Source organism: Crocuta crocuta, unplaced genomic scaffold, assembly GCF_008692635.1.
Source record: "Crocuta crocuta isolate KB4526 unplaced genomic scaffold, BGI_CrCroc_1.0 scaffold593, whole genome shotgun sequence".
NCBI lineage: Eukaryota > Metazoa > Chordata > Mammalia > Carnivora > Hyaenidae > Crocuta > Crocuta crocuta.
Genome location: NW_027529544.1, coordinates 601,403 through 613,437, shown reverse-complemented (window position 1 = coordinate 613,437; position 12,035 = coordinate 601,403). Strand labels below are relative to the sequence as shown.

The window sequence follows — 12,035 nt, the reverse complement described above, 5'->3', positions numbered from 1 at the left end:
GGGGGGGAAACCCCTATTTACTACAAACTAAGAGCAAAGGATCTTCTGGGTCAGTGGCTCTCAATCTGAATCACCTGGAAAGCTTCTTAAAACAGATTGTTGGGGCATCTGGCTGGCTCAGTCAGTTAAGCGTCCAACTTCAGCTCAGGTCGTGATCTCACGGTTTGTGAGTTTGAGCCCCACTTTGGGCTCTGTGCTGACATCTCAGAGCCTGGAGCCTGCTCTGGAGTCTGTGTCTCCCTCTCTGCCTTTCCCCCACTCATGCTTGGTCTCTCTCCCTTTCTAAAAAAAAAAAAAATAAACAAACATAAAAACACAGATTATTGGGCCCCACTCTTAGAAATTTTGATTTGGAGTCAGGGGTAGAGCCTGAGGGTATGCATCTTTAACAGCTTCCCAGACAATGCTGGTGCTGGTGGGCCAGCACCACACTTTGAGACTCACTGTTCTACCTGGCTGTGTCAACAACATGGTTTACCCTCAAGAGTTCCAACACAGCCTGTTGAGGGAAGGACTTGTGCAGGGAGACCAAACTAGGCAGCACCTCCTCTTTCATGAGACAAGTCTAACACCTCCCCATAAACATGGGCTCTGGATCTCGTTTAATGACATTAACTAGACAAACATTTAATGAGACATTCATCTTCATATCTCTGAAGTGCTTTGCATAGGGTAGGTAGAGGAGACTCAGTGCTCATTAAATTTTAAAAATGAATAGATGGACTTAATATTTTTGTAGTTCTTTTTTTTTTTTTATTTCTAGGAGAGAGAGAGAGAGAGACAGCGTGAGCAGGGGAGGGTCAGAGAGAGAGGGAGTCACAGACTGAAACAGGCTCCAGGCTCTGAGCTGGCAGTCAGCACAAAGCCCGACGCGGGGCTCGAACCCACGAACCGCGAGATCATGACCCGAGCAAAAGTCGGACGCTTAACCAACTAAGCCACCCGGGCGCCCCAATATTTTTGTAGTTCTTGCATGGTCCTTACATAGAGTCCAAAAAAGTTTGTTGGTCTCGTCGCTGCTGATAATAAGGATGCCATCGCATCATTCTCAATCTGATACTAAATAAAGTGTTACCTATGGGGGGCAGAGGATGAGGAAATAGTGGAATGAATAATCAGTTTTAAGAAGATAAAGATCTATAAAGCCAATCCAGGCTGCAGATATTGCCCAGAAGCTATTTAACTAGTAGAGGGTGGCCTGGACCATGTAGAGCAAGTTGTTTTAAAAATTGAATACTACAAAAGGAATGGGATATTACTTCCTCTATTAGAAGTAACAAAACTTCCAAATCACTGTGACTTCCTTCCTTCTTGCCCTCTCTCTTGCCTTTCACGTGCTCACTATGATGAAGCCAGATGTAATACTTGGAGATGCCCTGTGAAGAGGCCAGTTGGCAAGGAATTGAGGGAGGGAGGCCTCTGACCAACAGACAATGAGGAACTGAAGTCATCCATCCAACATGGATCCAACAACCTCATGAGTGAGCTAGGAAGCAAATTCTTCTAAGCTAAGCCTTAAGATGACTGTGGCCTTGTGAGAGACCCTGGGACAATGGACCATATGTGGATTCCTGACCTACAGAAATTGTGGGATAATAAATATATATCAAGCCACTAAATTTTGAGGTGATTTGTTATGCAACAATAGATCATGAATACAGATTCTTTTCTAAAAACACCAAATAATTAACATCATCTCCATAGCATCAAAGAAGTGGTGTGTGTGTGTATGCGCGCAGGTGTGTGTGCGAGAGACAGAGACAGAGAGAGGTATGAGGCAGGTTCCAAAGAGATTTTTGGTTCCCCCAGTGGGTCTAGTCTTATTTCCTGTCATACAAGATTTGCTGCCAATCTGATCCCCCTAAGTAAACACCAAAAGTTTCAGAATTAATTAGAGTTATTATTATCATTATTATTTAAACTTTACAGTCCTAATTGGGCCATCCTACTCACATTATTCACAACTAATTGACCAAACTGTGATATTTGTAATAATGGTCAGTCTTACTCTTCCTGACTCACTTTTCTGGCTCTACTCCTATCTTCTTGCAGACTTAGGTGAGACTCAAGAAGAATGTGGCTATGCCCCAGCCACGGCTAGAATCTAAAGTACTATAACCATACATAAACTCTTCTACAAAACAGCATTCATTCATTTATTCACTCCATTTTCAACAGATGTTTACTGACTGCCCACTCTGAGATATGCACTTTTCTGGGAACAATAATGAGAAGATGGCCATGACCATAATGTATTCACATTCCCTTTCAAATATATAGTTACCATTAGATGTGCCCCCGACAAGTGATTTTTTTTTTTATCAATGTCTATGTAGTATTTATCGTGAGAACATTACCATGTGTGAAATACACTCAGTAAAAAAGATCATTCTCAGGAATAGAAAAGAAGTCTGCCATTGGCTTGTACTTTGACCAGCCTCTAAAAATGAAAGGCCAGCAATGGGCCCTTTTACCTATGGCTGACATAGGCACCTGACTTGAGATTTGAAACTTCAGCTGGCTATTTCCCAAAGGGCCACATTGAGGCTTACAGGGTGGTTTTAGGGGTCTCTCTGTAAAGATGAAACCCAGCCAGGCAGACACCAGTGTGTGTGTGATGTGGATTCAACTATGCCTGCCTACTGAGCAGGTAAGACAGACACAGCTATTTATGTCGCATGTCCCTCAGGGGCTCCAGAGATCATAGGAAGCGAACAGACAGAATAAGCTCATGGGGCACATTGCTTATAAATGAAAAGCAACATGTAAGTATTAAAGTAAATCGAGAACAGGCAATTTGGCAATGTATATGAAAAGACTTGCATATCTTTTGATCTAGCAAATCTAGGAATTTATCCTAAGGGGGGGAAATCACAGAGCTTTGAAAATCTATGGCTGTATGGGTATTTGCTAAAATTATGTTCATGAGGGAAGAAATTGGAAACAGCCTAAATATGCACCAAGTGGGGACTGAGTAAATTATTATATAATCACACAATGGAATAGAATCTACCCATTAAAATAATATTGTGGTGGCTACCTGGGTGGCTCAGTCGGTTAAGCGTCTGACTCTTGATTTTGTCTCAGGTCGTGATCTCACAGTTTAGGAGATTGAGCCCCACGTACGGCTCTATGTTAACAGCACAGAGGCTGCTTTGCATTCTCTCTCTCCCTCTCTCCCTCCGTCTCTTCTGCTCACATACATGTACACATGCTCTGTCTCAGAATAAATGAATAAACTTTAAAAAATAAAAATGTGTGTATGTACTGTGTGTACATATGTGTGTATATAGAAAGACTAATAGTGGTTCTGTCTAGAAATAGTATTATTTTCATATAGCTATATTGTCTACATTTTCCATAATGAGTACATATTATTGAAATTAGGGTTAATTTAAAATTACCATCTGTGTCTCTTTTTGGATTTTTGTGGTTTCAGGTCTTACATTTAGGTCTTTAATCCATTTTGAGTTTATTTTTATGTTGGGTATTAGAAAGTGGTCCAGTTTCATTCTTTTACATGTAGCTGTTCAGTTTTCCCAGTATCATTTATGGAAAAGACTGTATTTTTCCCATTGTATATTCTTGTGTCCTTTGTCATAGATTAATTGGCCATATAAGTGTGGGTTTATTTCTGGGGTCTCTAATCTGTTCCATTGATCTATGTGTCTGTTTTTGTGCCAGTAGCATATTGTTTTGATTACTACAGCTTTGCAGTATATCATGAAATCTCATATTGTGATATCTTTAGCTTTCTTCTTCTTTCTCAGGATTGCTTTAGCTATTTGAGGTCTTCTGTGGTTCTGTGCAAATCTTAGTATTGTTTGTTCTAATTTTGTAAGAAATGCTGTTGGCATTTTGATTGCATTGAATCTATAGATTGCTTTGGGTAATATGGACGTTTTAACAATAATAATTTTTCCAATCTATGAGCATGGAATATCTTTCCATTCATTTGTGTGATCTTACATTTCTTTCATCAGTGTTTCATGGTTTTTGGAGCACAGATCTTTCACGTCCTTGACTAAGTTTATTCCTAGGTACTTTATTCTTTTTGGTGCAATTGTAAATGGCATTATTTACTTAACTTCTCTTTCTGGTACTTCATTATTAGTATATAGACACACTACTGATTTGTGGGTATTAATTTTGTATCCTGCCAGTTTACTAAGTTTATTTGTTACTTCTAATAGTTTTTTTGGTGGAGTTTTAAGGATTTTCTATGTATAGTATCATGTTGTCTGCAGTTAGTGACAGTTTGAATTCTTCTTTACCCTTATGGATACCCCTTATTTCTTTCTCTTATCTGATCGCTGTGGCTGGGACTTCCAGTATTATGTTGAATAAAGTGGTAAGAATGGGCATCCTTGTCTCATTCCTGACCTTAGAGAAAAAGCTCTCAGTTCTTCACCATTGAGTATGATGTTAGTTGTGGGTTTTTCATATATGACCTTCATTATGTTGAGGTATGTTCCCTCTAACCCTACTTCATTGAGAGTTTTTATCATGAATGGATATTGAATCTTGTAATGCTTTTCTGCATCTATTGAGATGATTCGATGATTTTTATCCTTCCCCTTGTTGATATGGTATATGACATTGACTGATTTGTGAATATCAAAACTTCCTTACTTCTCTGGAATAAATCCCACCTGCTTGTGGTGAATAATTTTTTAAATGTATTGTTGCATGCAGTTTGCTACTATTTTGTTGAGGACTTTTGCATCTTTGTTCATCAGGGATATTAGACTCTAGTTTTCTTTTTTTGTGGTGTCTTTGTTTGGTTTTGGTATCAGGGTAATGCTGGCTTCATAGAATATATTTGGAAGCTTTCTTTCTTCTTTTATTTTTTGGACTACCTTGAGAAGAATGGGTATTAACTCTTCTTTAAAGGTCTGGTAGGATTCACTTGTAAATCCATCTGGTCCTAGACTTCTATTTTCTGGTAGTTTTTAAATTACTGATTCAATTTCATTACTTGTAGTCAATCTCTTCAGATTTGCCATTTCTTCCTGATCCAGTTTTGGAAGATTGTATGCTTCTAGGAATTTATCCATTTCTTCTAACTTGCCCAGTTTGTTTATCCATGCCAATCTTCAGGCACAGAGCTGGAAGACATTACTAGATATCAAGACATATGTAAAGCTAAAGCAATTAAGACCATGTGGTATTGGTGTAAGGAGAGACAAATGAACCATTGGAACAAAATAAGAGTCCAGAAACAGACCCACCCATATGGATGATTTATGACAAAATTGATGCTTCAAGTGCAGCAGGAGAAAGGATCTTTTTAAATAAATGGTCCTGAATTATTTAAGATTTTTATTTTTTTAAATTTTTTATTTTTATTTATTATTGAGGCAGAGAGAAACAGAGCCTGAGTGGGGGATAGGCAGAGAGAGAGGGAGACACAGAATCTGAAGCAGGCTGCAGGCTCTGAGCTGTCAACACAGAGCCTGACACGGGGCTCAAAACCCACAAACCTTGAGATCATGACCTACGCTGAAGTCAGACATCCAACCAACTGGGCCACCCAGGTGCCCCGGAAATAGATTATTTAAATATCCAAATGGAAAAAAAAAAACAATGACTCTTGACTACTACCCCACACCATACATAAAAATTAATTTAGATAAACTGTAGATATAAATGTAAAAGTAGAGCAATGAAGAAAACATGAGATACTAGCAAAAGATTCTTAAATAGGATTGTAAAGAAAATAAATGACAATTTAGACTATAATTTCAGTCATCTAGTTTTAAAGTGATACTACCAATACCCTTTTAAGGGTATAATGTGGACCAGAAGGCATTATTCCATATATGGAATCAACACTTAAGTTTATTATTCCCACCTCAGGACTCATTTTATAAAATCCCCAATCTCTGATGGAAAAGATAAAAACTTTACTCATTAGTGATATAGATGATGATCATAAAATGAATGAATTTTCTTTCTTTTTTTTCATTAAATGTTTATTTTGAAAGAGAGTGCAAGTTGGGGAGGGGCAGAAAGAGAGGGAAAGAGGGAACCCCAAGCAGGCCCTGAGCTGTGAACATGGAGCCCAACTCAGGGCTTGATCCCACGAACTGTGAGATCATGGCCTGAGCTGAAATCAAGAGTCAGGTGCTCAACCAACTGAGCCACCCAGGGGCCTGGAGTTTTCTTTCTAATATCAGGTATTATTCACTGGTATTAGAATCAATATTAGGGAATAATTATAAAGAGATCAGTTTTTCCAATATAATTTTCTCCAGTATTNCATATATGGAATCAACACTTAAGTTTATTATTCCCACCTCAGGACTCATTTTATAAAATCCCCAATCTCTGATGGAAAAGATAAAAACTTTACTCATTAGTGATATAGATGATGATCATAAAATGAATGAATTTTCTTTCTTTTTTTTCATTAAATGTTTATTTTGAAAGAGAGTGCAAGTTGGGGAGGGGCAGAAAGAGAGGGAAAGAGGGAACCCCAAGCAGGCCCTGAGCTGTGAACATGGAGCCCAACTCAGGGCTTGATCCCACGAACTGTGAGATCATGGCCTGAGCTGAAATCAAGAGTCAGGTGCTCAACCAACTGAGCCACCCAGGGGCCTGGAGTTTTCTTTCTAATATCAGGTATTATTNCAGAGAAGCAGCACAGAGCAAAGGGATAATATAACCCCTCCTTGCCCCACACCTCGTACCCCTTGCAGTATCATGTTAAAGGCCCATGTAAATAGCAAGCTTTCTTCATAAATTGTGACGCTTTATAGATCATTGACCACTTGACCAACTGGTGGTGCCAAATGTCAACTGTGACATCACTCTGAAATTAAAACAAGGGGCGCNACTCCCTCTCACTCTGACCCTCCCCTGCTCACGCTGTCTCTCTCTCTCTCTCCTAGAAATAAATAAAACATTAAAATAAATAAATAAATAAAATAAAATGAAAACAAAACATCTCACGTAATGATCTGAGTCAAGGGGAAAGGAGATTAACCATATATAAGCAATTCTTAATAGCATCCATCATATTAAATAAACTATTCAATTTCAGCCATTTCAAGAGCTGAGACGTTATATAGAAAGGAGGACTCCAAAGATTCACTGTCAAAGAAGCATGGAAATGAGCCCAGCAAAGGGCAACTTGAGCAGTAGCCCTGTGTCCTTGCTCCCCTCTGTGATGGTCACCAACATGCAGGTGGCAGACCTCGCCTAAAGTGGCCCAGAGGCTGCCCAAAACAGCTGCACCTGAGTAAATGAAACTGCACGCTGTTTTGTCTCCAACAGATGTGTGTTAGGATAGATTCGTGGTCCCGAAAGGAGGAGTCAAGGCATCAGCACTGGAGTCATTTCACAGCAAGACGTCAGCACACCCCACAAAGAACCCTGTCTCCCTAACAGGCACACTCATTGATGTCACACAGACAACTTGGAGGATTCCAGATAAAGTCTGGCAGAATATGAAAGTTCTGATTGCAAAGGGTGTGTGTGTGTGTGTGTGTGTGATTCTGCCACCTACAAAATAGGGTGGGAAGTGTTTAACAGCTTATTGCATGTGGGTACTCAGAATCAACAGTATTGAGCTACACAGCAAAAAGCTGGCTAGAAGGATTGTTCGTCTCTTGGGGAAAATAAGGAGGCATAATGCCTGCCAGGAGAAAAAAGAACAATATATATTATCAGTAGTGAAGGAAAATTATCAAGAAGTCATTTTTTTTCAACATAATTGTCCCCAAAATGAAGCTGCTACAATGAGAGATAACAGAAAACACTAGCTTCTCCACTGTCCATCTGACTCATTCAGATCTTGGATTAAGTTAATTAACCCCTTCTGGATTTCTTTACCTGAAAAATTAAAATATAAAGTATTTGTTAATTGCCTGCCTCAAGGTCTCCGGAAAATAAAGAATCTATGAGCACTTTAAACTTGGCTGATTACTTTCTGTTCTGCCAGCTCGCTGTACTTTGCAATAGCATGCTAATACCCAAATGTACTTAACCTTGGCAAAGACTAATTGATCGGCTCGAAAATGACTTCAACTTTTATTTTAAAAGTGCACAAGTACAAAATATTTACAGCCATTACAGAGAGAGCTTTGATGATTTATTTTTGTATAGCAGAACCAAAAGAATTTTCATTAAAATAGAAAGCACCTCTTAATCAGAAAATGACTTTTTCCTTTAATAAAAAAAAAAAAGCAGGCATTCATATGAGATTCATGCATAACTGGCTATGTGTTAAATACACTAAATAGGCTTAGAGGATTAATAATATATTTAGAGATTTTAGCATAATTAGGAGCACATGTCTCTTCTCTTTTGCTTTAAGCGTCTCCCGCAACTCAGCTCCCAAATGGACTCGCAAAGAGGAAGACAATTTGTCAGTTCTGAAATATTTTCTAATATAGATATTCTTGGGAAACAAAGACTGCATGAAGCTAACATGTCAATCTGTATGTCTGGAAGATAACTCTGCAGTGGATTTAGCAAAACACATTAAGATTCTGGCATTGCTAGTTCTGAGAAGACGTGAGCAGAAAGTGGCTTTTTTGTTTTGTCTGATCAGGATAAGCTGCCGTGGTCATCAGGTTCCCAATCTCTCCTCCCAGTCACTGTCTCCCTCCCTGTTTCCTCCCTTGATTAAATGAAGTTGGCTACACTCTGATGGGCCATGGAGATTAATTCCGGATATGTGCCGAATCCACCTGGCAAGCCCGATAAAGGCAGCTTCCAAGAGTAGAAACGGAACAAAGGCATGAATAATAACATAGGAGGATTTACAAAGGACAAAAATATGGGCCGCCATTTGAAAGTGACAGTAATTACTTAAGGTAATGTCAAAACGCTTGAAAGAAACAAGAGGAAGACAAGACATGAATATTTCAAGTTGAAACATGCCATTCTATTGATGTGCCATTTGGAAAGAGATCTTTCTCATGTTAGCTCAGGTAGTGTGTTTTGGAAGTGGTGTACAGCCTATCTGTCTTTATAATGGGCAAACTGACTTAAAACTGATACAAAATCATCACACATTTTATCCAGTCCTCAGTGCCTCGCTGCTCAAAGGGCTTTCTGTGGACTAGCAGCATTGACTTTAGCCAGGAACTTGCTATAAATGCAGGATCTCAGACCCCATCACAGACCTACTGACTCAGAACTTGCGTTTTAACAACATCCCCAGGTGGTTTGTGTATGTTAAGGTTTGAGATGTCCAGTCTCGGAACGTTTTCAAATGGCATCTTTTGAGTGATTGTTCCAATCTTCTGCATTTAGAATGTTTTAGTGGATAGTAAAAGGGTTGTGGTTGCCTTAGAGAATACAGCTATAAATAATGTGCTAACCTACCTGGTCTGGTCATGAATCAATGCGTAAGTTCCTAACTATCCCATCATGTAATTTATACGAGAGCCTCTGCAGACTATAGAATCCCATAGAGGTTCACAGATTAGGTTCCAAGAACAAACGTCTGCAGATTATTCATGTATTAAATATAAGGTTCCTGCTACCTAAGAACAGTCCTCAATCTCCTCAGCTTTTTAAAAAAAACATTTGCATAGCATTTGCTTAAAATAAATGTAGACCCCAAATGCTGATGAGGTCATCAAAATATTTATGACCTCAAACAGGACGCTGAATCAAGTCATTATCAACAAAAGCGCAAAGTGCTCATGATCGTCAACTGTTAGACCTGGCAATCACTTCCAAAATACACTAGTAAACCACCACTCCATTTTTGCCATACAGAAGATAAATCCCCCACGGTAAAATTACATGTTCATGACTTCAACTATAATTGATGATAGAGCCAGAATTATAGGCCCACTCTTATGAATCAAATCAGTGCGGTTTCTCTGCTCAACATGCGTCTATGTGATCTGCATGATGACTGAGTCGTGCAAGTGTAAAAAAGCCCTCAGCGTTTCCTATCTCCGGTCGCATCATGCAGTGCATTCAACAGTGCCTTCACCTGCTTGTTTGGAAACAGTTATTTTTAAATGAATTTCAAAGGCAGTGTCCAAAAATAAAAAGGGGGTGTAGCCCTTTAAAAAAATAGATCCGTTTCAAAAGGAGCCAGGTGCCTGTTTGAATGGTTACTGGATCACCTTAAGCATGTGATTGAAGTCAGCATTTGTAACAGTAGTGCGTGCCAATGTAAGCTGCTTTGAAGGAAAGAAGAGGTGGTCTGAGAAAATTACTTTCCCAGCCTGAGACGTGGAAAGCCACAGTGAGGCCTGCAATTTTTCGCCTTGCCTTTGCCAACTGGAGGAGAGGACAGAAGGGGGTTAGAAGGGCAGGCAAGTTCTCACCCCTGAACGGCGAGAGCGTATGTACTAAATACCCAGCTGGCAGAGGGAGAGGAGGAAGCCAACCTCGTGCTCCCAGACCACAGAGGCCTGTGTTGGCAAGAGAAGCACCAAGGCAAAATCCCTAATAAAGTGCTTTATTCAACTTTCAGAGACAAGCTGGAGTTAATACCGTCGTTAAGTTTGCTGTTAAATTTGGTATTACTTTGGGGCCCCTGGGGGGCTCATTGGGTTGAGTGTCTGACGTCAGCTCAGGTCATGATCTCATGGTCTGTGAGTTCGAGCCCTGAGTTCGAGCTCTGCGTCGGACTCTGTGCTGACAGCTCAGAGCCTGGAGCCTGCTTCAGATTCTGTGTCTCCCTCTCTCTGTCTCTGCCCCTCCTCCCCTCATGCTCTGTCTCTCTCTGTCTCTGCAAAATGAATAAGCCTTAAGATTTTGTTTAAATCTGTTATTACTTTTCCCTAATCACCAGTGAGTATTTCATTAGTAGGTTTTATTCCCTTAAAGCATTTTATATACTTTAAATGAATAAATTAAATAGATTATTGTCCTAATCTATATTAGCCATCTTTAACAAGAGTAAGCCCTAACCACATCGGCAAGCAACTTTTTATTCCCCTGGTGGTACTTACCTGAAATACAATATAAAGGAATAACTAACTTCCTAAGGATTCATCATTTCAATTTTTGGTGCCAAAATATCAAAAGGAAATTGTCAGTTTGGGCTGAGAGACCGGAGAACAAAACTAGCAGGGACAAGTCCGACCTTCCACGGTGGAGCCACACCACTTCTGCAGCACCTGAAGAGGAGGAATCTGAAGCCTCAGTGGGTTACCTTGCCGTCCAGCCGTCGCCACTGACAAGCTGGTCTTGTGCTTCAGGAATCGGCATTTCTCATTTGGTTTCGTCCCCCACAAGCTAAATCCATCGTTAGAGAAAATGGAATTCTTAACTCAGTCAGCCTTAAGCCGAATGTAGGTACATCCAAAATCCACGATGGAGTGATCGGATTCAGTTGCTCTGGTAGGGAGCCAGGTATCTGTCTTTTGAGAAATTACCACAATAGTTCTGAAACGAATTCTGGTAGAGGACCCTTGCCTTAGTCCAATGCAGTGAAACTCTGAGTATGGTTGGTAACACAACAAAGGGAGAGTTTTTTTAAGTTTGTATTTAAATTCCACTTAGGTAACATGCAGTAGAATATTAGTTTCAAGTGCAGAATTTAGTGATTCAGCACTTCCGCACAACACCCGGTGCTCATCACAGCAAGTGCCCTCCTTAATCCCTGTCACCTATTTCACCCATACCCCCACCTCTCCTCTGGCAGCCATCAATTTCTTCTCTATAGTTAAGAGTCTGTTTCTTGGTTTGTCTCTTTTCTCCCCCATGTTTGTTTGTTTTGTTTCCTAAATTCCACATATGAGTGAAATCATATGGTATTTGTCTTTCTCTGGCTGAGTTGTTTTGCTTTGCATAATACTCTCTACCTCCATCCACATTGCTGCAAATGGCATGATTTTGTTCTTTTCTATATATACCACATCTTCTTTGTCCATTAATCAGTCAATGGATATTTGGGCTCTTTTCATAATTTGACAATTGTTGATAGTGCTGCTATAAACATTAGGTGCATGTACCCAAAGGGAGATTTTTTTTTTTTTTAGAGAAAATGTCTTCACAGCATTCCTCAAGTCAAACAGTGTCTCCCACTTTTGTCAAATGGACAAGGGGTTGTGGTA

General features: G+C 39.8%; 1 non-coding gene across 1 annotated transcript; it reads right to left on the bottom strand.

The window, feature by feature from the left end:
• Positions 1 to 863: 863 nt before the first annotated feature.
• TRNAK-UUU (transfer RNA lysine (anticodon UUU)) lies at positions 864 to 948 on the bottom strand. Its single transcript has one exon. It is a non-coding gene; the product is annotated as a tRNA-Lys (tRNA).
• Between the last annotated feature and the right edge of the window lie 11,087 nt (positions 949 to 12,035).